The 14,978-nt window shown below is 43.4% G+C and overlaps 1 protein-coding gene and 1 pseudogene across 2 annotated transcripts in view; one reads left to right on the forward strand and one right to left on the reverse strand.

Moving 5' to 3' along the window:
* SND1 (staphylococcal nuclease and tudor domain containing 1) overlaps positions 1–14,978 on the reverse strand; it is a 420,353-nt gene that overhangs the window by 286,256 nt on the left and 119,119 nt on the right. The window lies entirely within an intron of this gene.
* Positions 6,046–7,770, forward strand: LOC116759274 (annotated as a pseudogene).

Below are 14,978 nucleotides of genomic sequence, written 5' to 3' on the forward strand. Positions count from 1 at the left end.
TTTAAATTAATCTCCCTGGCCTGGGAAAGGCAATCAAGAAACAACAGGAGGGCTTCCCTGGTGGCGCAGTGGTTGAGAGTCCGCCTGCCGATGCAGGGGACACGGGTTCGTGCCCTGGTCCGGGAAGATCCCACAAGCCGCGGAGCGGCTAGGCCCAGTGAGCCATGGCCGCTGAGCCTGTGCTCCACAATGGGAGAGGCCACAACAGTGAGAGGCCCGGGTACCGCAAAAAAAAAAAAAAAAAAAAAAACAGGAAATCAGACAGGTAAATAAGGTATTGACTGTTACTTAGGATCCTGCCAGGCAGGGCATGAAACTATTCTCTGCCTCCTTGACAAAAGATGTGCAGCCTTGAGGAGACACAGATATCGTAGCTTGATCACAAAGATACCCGAAAGAAACTGGTAAGAGTTTTGTGGGAACTTGTCTTAAGTGGAAATGGGAATCTGGACTTGGCTCTGCAAATAATTCTCTAATTTCAGTATCTTGGGTTTCCCCTCTATAAAATGGTTATTGTGAATAATCCAGGTAATTATCATCACGTATTTTATGAGATTACAAATCTAAACATACTTTGAATATTTTCATAATTATTAGAATGACATTTCATTATGATTTCTTTTTTTTTTTTTTTTTTTTTTGCGATACGCAGGCCTCTCACCGCTGCGGCCTCTCCCGTTGCGGAGCACAGGCTCCGGACGCGCAGGCCCAGCAGCCATGGCCCACGGGCCCAGCCGCTCCGCGGCACACGGGATCCTCCCAGACCAGGGCACGAACCCGCATCCCCCGCATCGGCAGGCGGACCCTCAACCACTGCGCCACCAGGGAAGCCCTCATTATGATTTCTTTTACTTTAATTATTAGTAAGAGAAAGGAAAGCGCTATCTAATGTATAAGCATCTGGCTAACTTGCTCTATGGCTAGCCAAAAGTCGTTCCTGGGATAAGCAGAAGTACTTATAAGTCAAATCATGAAACAAGGTTCCGACTCCGATTTCTATTCCAGATGAAAACTTCAGAAGAACAAAAGTTTTCTTCCTTTCTTAATTCCTACGGAACCACAAATGCTGCTATTCCTTCTGCCCCAGCAACTTGGTATAATTGGAATGAGTTAGAATTAAAAAGGAAATTAAATATCATAGGCAGTAATAAACCAGCTTCCATTTTTCTTGATGTATCGTTCAATTATATTCATCAGTATAATGAAGGGAGAAGAAGGCAGAATCATTGCCACATGGTATAAGCAAGTTTCATTAAGAACCACCTACCTCACTTATGAGGAATGTATAGAAATGTAAGTGCAGAAGCATTGTTTCTATGGGGACCTAATCGGTCTAATCATTTTCACAAATTATAAGCCATAGAATCACAAGGCCTGTGGGTTGGAAGGGAACTTAAAAGTGTACCCCTAGCCTCCTATGCACTGTCAAATCCCCTCCACAATATTCCTACCATCTGGTTATTCAGCTCATGTGTCAAGGCCTTCAATGAAACGAAACTAACTTCCTGGGACAGCCCACTCTCTCTCTCACTGAACACCTTTCTTAGAAAGTTCTTTTTTCATATTAAGCTAAAATGTTTCCCTATAATTGGTTCTAGTTTTACTCCTCAATGTCCAACTCACTGCTGTTCTGGCAAAATCTTCCGTGGGTGGGACTATCCCCCTCTAGCACTTTTGGCCCCCTACCCAGTAAAAGTGTCCCCCAGTGATGCACACCAAGGCAATGTCTGTACACATTTCCAACTTCCCACCATTAATAACCACCGTAAAAGTATTACAGAAAGGAACTCTGGAAATTTAGGCCACATCATGGGACTTTAGAAGTTTGGCCCTTTTCGCCAGGAAATGGGAAGCTTTTTAAAAAGTTGAGGATAAGGAGAGTGACAGAATCAGAGGTATGTTTCAGGAAGATTAACATAGCAGCCATATATAGAACTGGATTAGAGGGGGGACAACTGGAGAGAAGGAGGCCAGGTAGGAGGCCATTACAGTGGTAGAGGAAAGATGTAATTAGGACCAGAACTACTCACAAGGTGCTCTGGTCAACAGCACACTGTCCAAACCAATTTTAAATGACTCCAATCACCATGTAGCCGTAGCCTTCATGATGTATGCTACCGTAATGCGTCACTACCATTCAAGTCAGAGAACAGTCTTCATGTGCTGCAACAATCCCCCCCACGGTGTGAAGCTGAGCTAAGGGTTTTTTGCATAGAATATTTAATATGCAAGTATGCAGGTGGGTACCCTGCCTTATTACATATGGGCCAATTAGGAAGCACATTATTTGTAAGGCATTAGCATAACAAATCAACTTAAAATGACACTTGAGAATAGGCCATTCAAAGTGAAAGCCAAGGTTATAAATCTAAGTCCTTCAGCAGGAAAAAAAAACCCACCTGACCTAAGGGAAGCAGGCAGCTCTCAGCTAGATGGATGTGCAAAATGAAGTCAGGCACCTTATTTGGGGATCCAAAGTGAGCCGGAGCTACTAAATAAGCTTGACTGACAAGAACGATTAATAACTACATAATATTTGAATATATAATACATAAGGCACGATATGAGTCCCATTTAATATTCACAAAGACTAAGATTTCAACAGTATCATCATTTTACAGATGAGGAAACCAGAGCTCAAAGGTCCTGAATAACTCACCCAAGGTTAGTCATTACCAAGTCACAGACTTGAAAAAGACTTGAAACCCAGGTCACTCTGACTGCAAACTATCCTCTTGCTATAGCACTCAATTCAGAAATTACTTTAACAAGATAACAAGAACAAGGCAAACGATCTGAAGACACACGTAAAAGGGACTGTCAAGAGGGTGGACAAACATGACCAGTTTGGGTCAAGAAACCCTACATGGAAGGTAAGGGGCAGAGTATAACATCAAGGGCAAACTACTGAGAAAGGCCGAGAGAGCTACGAGGCTGAGCAAGAAAGGCTACAAGCAAAGGAAGGTATCAATATCTTTGTTCAGCAAGGTCTTTGGGGTACAGACAGTGGACAACAAAAACAGTGTCTTTCTTCTCCCGTGAAACATAGGAAGGCTCATCATGTGTTCTGCAATAGTCAAAAATGTCTATCATATGGCAGAAAAATTTCAAAAGTCAACCAATTTTCTTCTGTAAGCTGACAAATATATTGGGCTTTCCCTTTCACCACCTTGAAATACATTCTACTCTGGAGTACACCGTGGTTATGCCTTTTTGAAGTCAAAAAACGTTAATACCCAATATCATCATCCAGTATGGCAGCTATACTTTTCTTACTGCCCATTCCTGTCACTGTCCCCAAGCATGGACACCCAAACTTGCTCTTCCAAGTGTCCTAGTCAGCAGGTAGAGTACAGACACCCAAGTCTGTGTTACAGGCTAAAAGAATATCAATTCCAAAGCAGTTTCCTCTGCCAAACCCTCCCCTAGGTCAATCAAACTTCACCAGCTCTTCCTTAGAGCTCTTCAGCATTTATTTCTACTAACTACACGATGGTATTTTGCATATAATGTTAAAGTATCATTCTAACAATATGGTTTTTCCCTAAGTTCAATCCCCCTTCTGCCACATGAAGGCCGTACTTCCTCTTTATAGGGAAGTGCTTCCACTTGTTATTGGCAGGTGTTGAGAGGATTGCGAGGAGGTGTAGCGACGGCCTTGATTCTAAAAGAAAGCTGCAATGACTGGGACTTTCGTCTTAACAAGCTGGGTCACTGGATATAACATCTTAAGAGTTACAAAATTCACTATTTGTGAACAAGGATAAGAAGGGGCCTACCGGCTAAAGATCAGGAGGTGAGCGTGCGGAAGACTACAGAAGAAATGTATCCAAATTCAAGGTTGACAAAAGAATAAGAATGTGCTTTGCCTGAAGCCACAAATCCCAAAGGATAAAGGGCAGGCACATTCTTAAAACTCATCTGCCCATGAGCAGACATTGCTGTTCTGAGCTAGAGTAAAACAGAGCCGTGTTCGAATAAGCACCAGTGTGGAAGTGACTGCCACCCCAGCATCCTCCTTCCTGTGGTCTGGCCATAAACGTCTTGAACACTTGATTTTAAGAAATACCTACTGTTTCAGACTACCCACTGCACTTAGATGTCTAAATGGCACAGTGACACATTCTCTCCCCTTAATTTCCTCACTACACCCATATATACAAGTAATACTACTTTCACACATTTTACTTAACCCTTATAATTATAGGCCTTTGCTACATTATGCCCAAGAAAATGAAGACTAGGAGGATAATATGTCCTGGGTCATAGGAATATTTTATAAGAAGATTCTTATTTTGCCCAGGAAACCACATACTGCATAGTCTGACCTCCAGGACACAAAACTTCAAACACACTCCACATCTTCTGTTTAAACATCACTGCCCCATATATTTCCCGTCTTTTTAAAAACCACCACCACTGCCACTGAATCTTATATTAAACAAGAAATGTAAATTGTTTGTTTCCACAGATTATCAAAGTTGGCACATAAAAATCATGAGGAAAACTGGCAGATTCATTTATTTGGGCAATTTCAAAAGTTACCCCTTGCTTTTGAAGATCAACCCAAATAAATGAATTATTCAGATTCCATTAACTTTTGCCCTAAAACAACAGAACAGGGGCCAATGAGATGACGATTTCACGACAGTTTGACCAAAAGATAAAATGGTCAGTATAAATTCATGGGTTGATTAGAAAGCAGAGTTAGAAATACCTGTTCGTTATATAGACCAGTAAATTTCTATTAAGATGATACAGAATGGGACTTCCCTAGTGGCGCAGTGGTTGAGAATCCGCCTGCCAATACAGGGGACATGGGTTCAATCCCTGGGCCAGGAAGACCCCACATGCTGCAGAGCAACTAAGCCCGAGAGCCACAACTACTGAGCCCACGTGCTTCAACTACTGAAGCCCACGCACCTAGAGCCCGTGCTCCACAACAAGAGAAGCCACTGCAATGAGAGGCCCGCGCACCACAATGAAGAGTAGCCCCCGCTCGCCACAACTAGAGAAAGCCCACGCACAGCAACGAAGACCCAACGCAGCCAAAAATAAAAAAAGAGTTGAGTCCTTTAAAAAATAAAAAAGATACAGATTATAATCCTAACAACATTCAGTTTCCTACAAAAAAATATTTGTATTCTAGTTTCAAAGGAAAAGTGAACCAGTATGGGAACACTTGTATTGCATCACTCAAGGCTTACACAGGGTATCAGTGGCATCTTGTTCATACTCGAAGGTCAGTACACTAAGTAGAGTTCTTCCTGCCTACTGTCCTGCTGTGATTTTTTTTTAAACTGTTTTTCACCTTGAACAATGTACAGTTTTCTAGCTGTTGATCCTTCTTTAATTTTTGTAATTCTACACTGCAGTCGAGACTCAAACTGGGGTATAACATGAGAATAAATTTATTTTTACTCTTCAAACTTTAGTAGGTGCCACTCCTTAGCAGCATTATCCTGGGAAAATTTAATCAAACCATCTGTGTCTCAGTTTCCTCATCTATAACCGGGGAGCATAAATCCCTTCAGTCACATACTGTTACGAGGATTAGATCTACAGCAACTGTCAAGGACTTAGAAGCAGCATTTAGCACAGTGGGAGCCATCAACAAATATTTGTTACTGCTATTCAAACCTAAGCCACTGGAGAGTTCCAAGTAGCAGCAGCTAGCAACTTGAGGAAACGTGCACACACCTTCTAACAATGGAACCAACGCTCAGGGCCATTCCAGCCAGAACTTTCACACCTCATGGAGGGCCCACCAATGTCCATGTTAAAGCCAATTTTCACTTCAGGTATGATTAACCTTCTGCACTAAAAAACAACACGAGTGTTTTCTCACCAAGAAGTTCTTGAAGTTCGGGAGGCTTCCAGAACATCTGTATGACTGTTTCAAAGCAGCAGCTTGCGGAATGAAAAACCAGGGTTTCAACAGTTTTAAAAGTATGGTTTGAGTCGAGGGACAGAAGCCTAGGAGACAAGGCAGAGCCGGGCAGCGCGGGGAGTGCTGAGGGCAGGCAGAAGCACAGGACCGCCAGCATGTTCTCCAGAAACCACCGGAGCCGGGTCACCGTGGCCAGCGGCTCTGCCCTGGAGATGGAGTTCAAACGCAGCCGCTGCTGGCTCAGCCTCTTCTGCGACCCACCGGAGGACACAGTCACAAAGAACGCTACACCATGAGACCCAGATGAGGGAAGGGGCCCGCCAGCTGCCGGTGGCCTGCTCCCAGCCAGAGCGTGCTGGTGTGCAATAGCCGCACCCCCGGCTACACGGGGGAGCTGCAGCGGCGCGAGGACACGCAGGTGCTGAGGTAGACAGGCCAGCGGCCTCCTGATAGCGGGCCACCTGCTGAGCGCTCCCCCTGCCGCAGCCAGGTCTGCATTTCTGACCTCCGGATTCCACTCATGTGGAAGGACACAGAAGATTTCAAGAACGAAGGCGACCTGCACCGTCGGGCTGTGTTCTTGCTGCTGCAGATCGGGGAATGCACTCAGGACACGGAGATGATCCTGGTGGACAGGGCCCTCACAGCCATCCCCTTTCACAACAAGGTGCTCTTTGCCGAGGCAGGGCCAGACTCTGAACTGCGGCTGGAGCTATATGGGGCCTGCGTGGAAGAGGAGGGGGCCCTGGCTGGAGCCCCCAAGAGGCTTGCCACCGAGCTCAGCAGCTCCCTGGGCTGCTCCTCGGGGAGGCGTGTGCGGGCGTCGCTGGAGACAATTAGGGGCTCGGGAAGCAATCCCATCTTGCTCCCCACCCCAGCTAGTGGTGGTCGTTACCACCTGTTGGCTCATACCACTCTCACCCTGGCAGCAGTGCAAGATGGGCTCCACACACATGACCTCACCCTCACCAGTCATGAGGAGAACCCCACCTGGCTGCCCCCTTGATGGCAGCGTGTGTTGCTGTCTGGTGGCTCAGCCCTTCTACATGACTCAGCCTACTGCAAGTGGCACCCGCAGAGCGCAGCAAGCTGGGGAGCTGCAGGACTGGGTGCGAGCACATGGAGTCTTGAGAAGCACAAACAGCTTCTGTCACCATCAACCTGAAGACACAGACACTGGGGAGGAGCTGCTGTTTACTGTTGTGATCAACAAGGAGACTCAAGTTGGGGCAGGTGAGCTGGACCAGGCAGTGGGCCGGCCCTTCACCCTGAGCATCAGTAACCAGTATGGGGAGGATGAGGTGACACACACCCTTCAGGCAGAGAGTCGGGGAGCCCTGCAGAGCTGGACGGAAGCTCTGTGGCAGCTTTTCTTTGACATGAGCCAGTGGAAGCAGTGCCGTGATGAAATAATGAAAATTGAAACCCCCGCTCCTCGGAAACCACTCCAAGTACTGGCCAATCAGAGTTCCTGGTACCATGAGACGGTGACAGGTGATGCTCAGGGCTGAATAGGTCTGGGGCCTAAGCTCTGACTAGCCTCCTCCCCTCAATCCCTTCCTGGTGCCACAGCTATTGAGCCGCTGGATGACATCACAGCGGTGATAGACAGCCTGGCCCAGCTGGAGGGCACGAGGCTGGAGACGCCCCCAGCCTGCCCTGCCTGGCCCCTGCTCGCCTGCTTCAGTGGCCCCAACCCCAGCCCAGACCCATTCCCTGCCCTGGAGGAGACCCCGAACGGTCTCCCTGGATGCTGTCCCCGAGACCACTCCCCTGGGGCTTCTCGCTCGGTTGCCCCTCTCCCCCCGAAGTGGTCCCCACAGTCCAGAGGCCTCTGCAGCAAAGGCCCACCCCACACTTGGCTCCAGTCACCAGTGTAAGATGGTGTGCTGCCAACAGGATCTGGCCAGAAGAAGAGGTGGTCTGTGTGCATCTGGGCTCTGGATTCGGTGCTGTTTGTAGCAGGTTGGCCAGCTTGGCCTCCCCTTCCTCTGCTGGACTGGGGATAGGCTGGGGAGGGGGAGCAGAAGCCCCTTTTAAGCTGTGGTTGCCATGGTGCTGAGGGACTCTTCCCCAGGGCTGGCTGGGACCCCCTAAACCCTTCCTGGGAGAAAACTGGAACCAACACTGCCCTACCTCCCTGCACTAACCAGCTTTGAGGATGGCACTGAAGAGCCCTGGGAGGGAATGCACCTCCCTTGTGACTCCCACATTGACCATTAAAGTTATTTAACATCAAAAAAAAAAAGTATGGTTTGAGTTGGGCTGGAATGAGTTGGCACACCAATCACTCCTCTGTCAGAAGAGTTGGTTTCTAAAAAGCACTTTGGTTAGTTCACCAAGGCACTGGTGCCAATAAACTTCCCGTTGCATCTCATAATTAAGCATTAAACAAATAAATGGGGCATAGGATGGAGAAAGATTTACGATTTAAGCCCACCCGAGGAGACAATTTATGAAATAAAATGATCAATGTTCTAGAATTAAAAAGTAGTTTTACAAAATAAAATGTATTGAAAAATATCTAAATATAGAAAAATAAACAAATAGTAAAAAAAAAATCTGAAAGTCATGCAAGAAGATACACTTATAGAGCCAATAAACTAATTCTACTTTTAAAGTAATCGAAGAAGATGAATGGTTTACATGAAGGGAAATCAAATGTAAATTACATGAAAAACAGATTCTTACTAGTAATCTTTTATGCAGATGAAAACAACTCTAAAGTCCAGTTAATCTAGGAAAACAAAAATACTGACGAAACAAAAACTCGATTATATGTAGGAAAGTTTAAGTATTTATGTGGTACAGTCTGAAAATTCGCTTATATACCTTTAACCTATTAACTCACTTTGTGGATATAGTTCTAAAATAAATAATCCTAAATAGGAAAAAAAGTACATGTTTAATGCTATTAAGAAAAAAAGAAATCTAGAACATGGACATAACTAGAAAATAGTATATTTGCTTAATGGAATATATGTGTGTTTAAAATTAAAATTGTCATAATTCAAGAAAAATGTGCAACTTCCATTTCCAACAAAGATGAAACAAGGACCAAATCCACTGTCCTGCATAAAATCAAAAAAAACCAAACATTTTGAAACATGGTTTTCAGTAAGATAGGTAACAGGCAACAGAGAACAGTGATCCCTAAGAGACAGGACACAAATGAGCCCTACAACTGCTTACTGCCTAGAGTTTCTAGTGGGAATGGACAAGGGTTTGGGGGAGACCAAGCCTGCTAGAGCTCTTGGCACAAAGGACCAGGGTAGAGAGAGCAGCACAGAGAGATGACTTCTGAGATCCACACAGGGCCTCTCTTGAGCACAGTACTGATCAGCCCAGGAGTGTGCTTCCACCCGAGGCCAGGGGAAGAACCATGGGAAAGCATTAGAAGCAACAGTGCCTACCATCACCATAATGACCCAACCATTTTACTCCGGGGTATTTATCCAGGAGACAAGACAATATATATCCACACAAAGACTTGTACACAAATGTTCATCAAAGCTTTATATACAAAGAGCCAAAACTTGGAGGCAACTGGAAACAGCCCAAATGACCACCAGAGGTAAATGGATGGCTAAACCACAGTATATCCATACAGTGGAATACTACTCAGCAACAGAAAGGATGAACTATTGATACAGACCATAACACAGATGAATCTCAGATAATTAGACTGAGTGAAGAAAGCCAGGTTAACAAGAGTAGATACTGTAATGATTTCATTTATATAAGCTCTAGAAAATGAAACTAATCTATAATGAGAGAAAGTAGATCAATGGCTTCGGGGTACATGGGAAGGGATAGAATGGGGCACAAGGAAACTCTGGGTGGTAATGAGTATGTTCACTATCTTGACTGTAGTGATGGTTTCATGGATATATATATATACATTTCTCAAAGCTTTCCAAATTGCACACTTTAAAAATGTGCAGTTTTCCTGCATATCCGTTATGTCCCAATAAAGCTGTTTGTAAAAATAGACAAAACGTTGGGATTTCCCTGGTGATGCAGTGGTTAAGAACCCGCCTGCCAACGCAGGGGACACGGGTTCAAGCCCTGGTCCAGGAAGATCCCACGTGCTGCAGAGCAACTAAGCCCGTGCGCCACACTACTGAGCCTGCGCTCTAGAGCCCGCGAGCCACAACTACTGAGCCCACATGCTACAACTACTGAAGCCCACGTGCCCTAGAGCCCATGCTCCTCAACAAGAGAGGCCACCACAATGAGAAGCCCGTGCACCACAAGGAAGGGTAGCCCCGCTCACCTCAACTAGAGAAAGCCCACGCGCAGCAATGAAGACCCAACGCAGCCAAAAATAAATTTTTAAAAATATGTCTATTTCATGAAACGTGGTTTCATGAAGTTATAAATATCAGAATATAAACTAACATGTATACATTGGCCACCATCATATGATTAGAGAGATCTACATAAATGAAGTTTGTTAAGGTCTTTGGAGTTTTTACTTTTGTAAAAATTTACACCCACTGTGTTTATCTAAACGGCCATTCTTATTTTCTAGAAACAAGAGCTAGGAGACAGTTTGCCCATGATCATACGAAAAGGTCACACAAAAGAAACAGACCACACAACTCATAAGATGCCAATCTCTGTTCTACATTACATTCTACACACTTATAGAATAACAAGATTATTGGGAAAGAGACAGATAGCTCCTTCAGAAGAGTTGTAAACCAGGGAAACTAGAGCAATTTCACTAGGGTACCCAGGGTGTTCCCAGCGGTGAAGCATGAAGGGAAACCCTGTAAACAGGTGGGACGACAATGTGTGGAAATTAGCCCAGTCTCAGCATTCAAAGCAACCTTTCAAAAATCTAAGTTAACATGCCTTGACATACATGATGTTCACTTAAAAGCCGATTGTGCGGTTTTTGTTCAAAAAAAGGGAAAGCCATTTTTCATCATAAGACATAAAATGTTGAAAGAAAAAGAGGGGGAGCCGCAGCTATGTATTTGCTAGGGCTACCATAAAAAATTACCAGACACTGATGGCTTGGAACAACATGAACTTACTCTCTCCCAGTTAAGAGCCCAAAGTACAAAACTCAAGAGTGTTGGCAGGGCCATGCTCTCTCTGAAGGCTCTAGGGCAGCCTCTCCCCAGCTTCTGGTGGTGGCCAGCAATCCCTGGCAATGCTCAGCTTACAGCTGCATCACTCCAACCTCTGTCTCTGTCCCAGGGCCTTCTTGCATCTGTGTGCACCTGATCCTCTCATGAGGACACCAGGCATTGGATTTAGGGCCCAGCCTCATCAGGTATGACCTCCTCCTAACTGATTATCTGGAAGTAAGGTCTTCACAGATCTAATGTCATAGTCATAGGTTCTTAGTGTTACAACTTTAACATATCTTTTGGGGGGGTTCACAACTCAACCCACAATAGGGGGACAAATACCTAACATAGTAATATTCTCTTCAAGGAGACAATAACAAAGGAGAGTAAGATTTCAGTTAATGTATCAAGTAATGTTTTCACTTCTAAATAAACAGCTGTGCCCATTTCACATTGAATCAAAACACGTCAAAGTGGCTAACAAAATGCAAAAACTGGTTTCCTTTTCTTTTTCCAATTTGAAAATTACATTTTCAACAAACATCCCTGACCCATAACTCCCTCTGATTAATAATATTTTCATTAACAAATATACTGCTTGAATTTGGGGGGCTGAGACCTTTTTTTTGTTAAACAACCAGAAAGGAAATTTTAAAAAAAGAGTTTCATTTAAGTCAGATGTTAATTTGCTTGTAAGGGGTCTTGTCCTTTCAAGCCATCATCATCAAGGCGGTTTATGAGCTTTAATAGAATGTGTATGTACTGGTACGCTTAATTTACACTCAGGCACAACACTACTGTTACAGTGTACACACACATTCTCATAGAGCCAAGAGTAAATGATCTAACCGCAGTTCAAACATTCTTTTCTGCTAGGTGTCTAATGTGTACCAACCATATAAGCTTAGCATAATTCAGAACATAATAAAAATTTGATTCCTATCCTCTAATTTATAAATGAAAAAAGTTTCACTGTTAAACAGTAAAATGTATTAACTGAAACTGATTAAACCCATCATATCACTAAGGAAGAAACTGAAGACTAAGATACAAGTCACCTGATATTCAAATGACCTCTCAGAGATGGAGAGATGACAGAGGGTTCATTCTGCTTTCAAAGCATATGTCTCTGGTTCATATGCTTTGCTTGCCAGACAGTGCCTAGAGATGTCTGTTTAGTATATTACTTGGTAATTGAAAAGAGGAAAACTACATGTTTCATAATCTGCTTATTTTTAGGCAGCATGTGAACAGCAGTATCAAAACCACCCCCATACGTACCTCTTTTAACATTTGCCGGCATTGTGGCAGCACAGAATAGGAACTGGGGGGATAATTTTTTGATGATTTCTAATGATAAGCAAAATATGGTTAATGTTTTAGGAGTGGATCTAGATCTGGTATAAGCAGACACCAGATCTGACACAGTCCATTTTTTCCTATCGTAAGAATTACCATCAATAATGGAAAATACCTAAAAACATTACACCATGTTTTAAAGACATACACAGAGAGGCCACTCTAGAACTGAGGTCAAAGGCCACTACCTACAGTAAGGGTTTTGCAAGCACAGGAAAATATTCTTACAGAATGGGTGAGGAAATACCAAACCTTTGTACACATGGAAAAGTATCATGCATCTGAGATACTTAAATCTAATTCTGACAAGTGAGAAAAGTCCCCTCAAGGTCTAAGTCTCTAAGATTCAAGGACACAGCTACCTCTCTTACTTTCTCTTGGTGAAGGTAAACAGCATTAAATCTAAATGAGTTTTCGCTGAAATATATGCTCCGCTCTACTCCCCTCCTCTCACGTCCCTCCTGCATTGATTATATTTGTGAGACTATGCTTCCAGTGCATTTAAATTAAGACACCATCTTTCCCATCACCTACAATTCTCAAATGTCACATAAACTCTGAAGTGTTACATAAATTATCCAGTGGGTAGCAAACCACCAATGATGAACAATGAATAACACATCTTTTGAAGCAAATGGCCAGGCCAGAACCAGAAGAACTCAGGTGTTCTAAATATACTAAGTAATTTACCAAGTCGATAGAAATAGAGAGGACAGTGGGGATTAGAACCAAATAAATATGATAGCTCTACTATGCATCATTAATTCAATCTAAGATGCCACTTATTTTAAGACACAACATTTTATACTCCATTAAAAATAAAGCCGTCAGTTAAGACTAGAAGTTTTGTCCTGAAACCAGATGTTAAAATTTGCGGATGGGAGAGATACATCTTTTAAGAATTAAGGAAATGTGGTACGTTTCCAATAAGGGCAAGTATTGGCAAATACTATCTCATAGCTATTCCTACCTCGAATGTTCACTATGTATCATTCATATCAATTATAATCACTCAACCAGCAAGTGGACCTCAAATAGTTAAGACTATATTGTGCCAACCATATAGAAAAGAACATAGAAGGCGCTCAACTAGCTTACAGCTTGGCCAAACATCACTCATCCAAATCACTTACACCAATCTAGGGAAAATAAACTTATATTTGGTCCTTTGGGAAACCAGTAGCATGTGGAGGCCAAGTATTACCCTTGTGGCCCCAAAGCTGATCATTTTCTTTGCATTAACTCAGGGTGAATAATGATCAAAAGGCAACTCGCAGAGACACAGCCTCCAGCTCTGTTTAATGCACAATCCTGTGACAACATTATTAGCAAGAACCATTTCTCTTGCACCAAAATACTGAGTCCAGATGTCAACCTGGTGCCTGGAAAATATGCTTCACAGTGACAGCTGTTTGATGCTTCCATGCTGAAGAGCTGCATTCTGACCAGACACATCCTTTAACCAATGAGATATCAGTGCATTCATAAAGAAAACATTACCAAAAAGAACTCTGGCCACCAAAATTAAATTAGCACACACTTCTTTCTTAATCTGCTTAAGTCATAATAAATAAGGGGCAGTTTTGCAGAAAGATGATAAAGGGACTACTGCATTTTATGTAATTAAGCAATAAGCATATAGAAGCAATTAAGTGTAGAGCATGAAATAGCAATAAGCATTCAGCACAACACAAATTACTCAACACATTCATTTCACCACACTTTTTTTTTTTTAATGGAAAGAACTGGTGACCTAGATAAAGCACTGAATTAAAAAATCAAAAGAATTTGAACAGCAAGATGTAGTGGTTAACGTACAGCCCTTGAGCCAGGCCTGGAGCCTATTCCCAAGGGTTCCACTTGCCAGCTGTTTGACCTTGCACAAGCAACCTGACCTCTCTTTCCAAGTGCAGTTTCCTCACATGCAAAATAAAGGTAATAAAACCCTCACCTCATAGGACCTTGGCTTTGTGAGGAATGAATTAGATAACGCAGGAAAATGCTTACCCAGTGCCTGGCACAGGGAGAAGGGTACAAAATCGTGTGTGCTCTTTATCATTAGTACCAGTTATAACACTATCAAGCCATGTATTTCCCAACCCTCAAGCATCTTTCTTGCTCTGAATTTCACTAGTTCTTTGCTTCTGTGCCTCTAACATTTTTACTCTACCTTGCATTGTCTTCATTTGTATCACCTTGACTCAACCCACCCCATCAACATCTTTGAACATCCCTCCCCCTCAGTAACTAATATGACATCAAAAAATATTTAAGTTCTATAGTGCTGATAAAGAAATATCTGGGCAATGAATGAATGAAGCGTAAGTGAAATAATTCTGTGGGCTTGAGACCTCGTATCCACTGCCTGGCGTCCTGCACTCTGACGATGGTGAGTGGCACAAAGCTGGGAGGCGAGGAGGGCCAGCGGCAGCAAGAGGCCCGGAAGCATTTCCATCTCCCTCCATTCAGAAGGATGCCTCTACATAAATGCTTCAACTCAAAGGAGACACTAATGTGCTTTTGTGGAATTCTGCCAGTCTGATGCATAAATATCCTTATCAGGGAGAGTCAAAAACTATTTAATTCATTACAGGCTTAGAGTTTAAAAAGCAAGGGAGGATTAAGCAATGCACACACCAGTAGTG

Source organism: Phocoena sinus, chromosome 9, assembly GCF_008692025.1.
Source record: "Phocoena sinus isolate mPhoSin1 chromosome 9, mPhoSin1.pri, whole genome shotgun sequence".
Lineage (NCBI taxonomy): Eukaryota > Metazoa > Chordata > Mammalia > Artiodactyla > Phocoenidae > Phocoena > Phocoena sinus.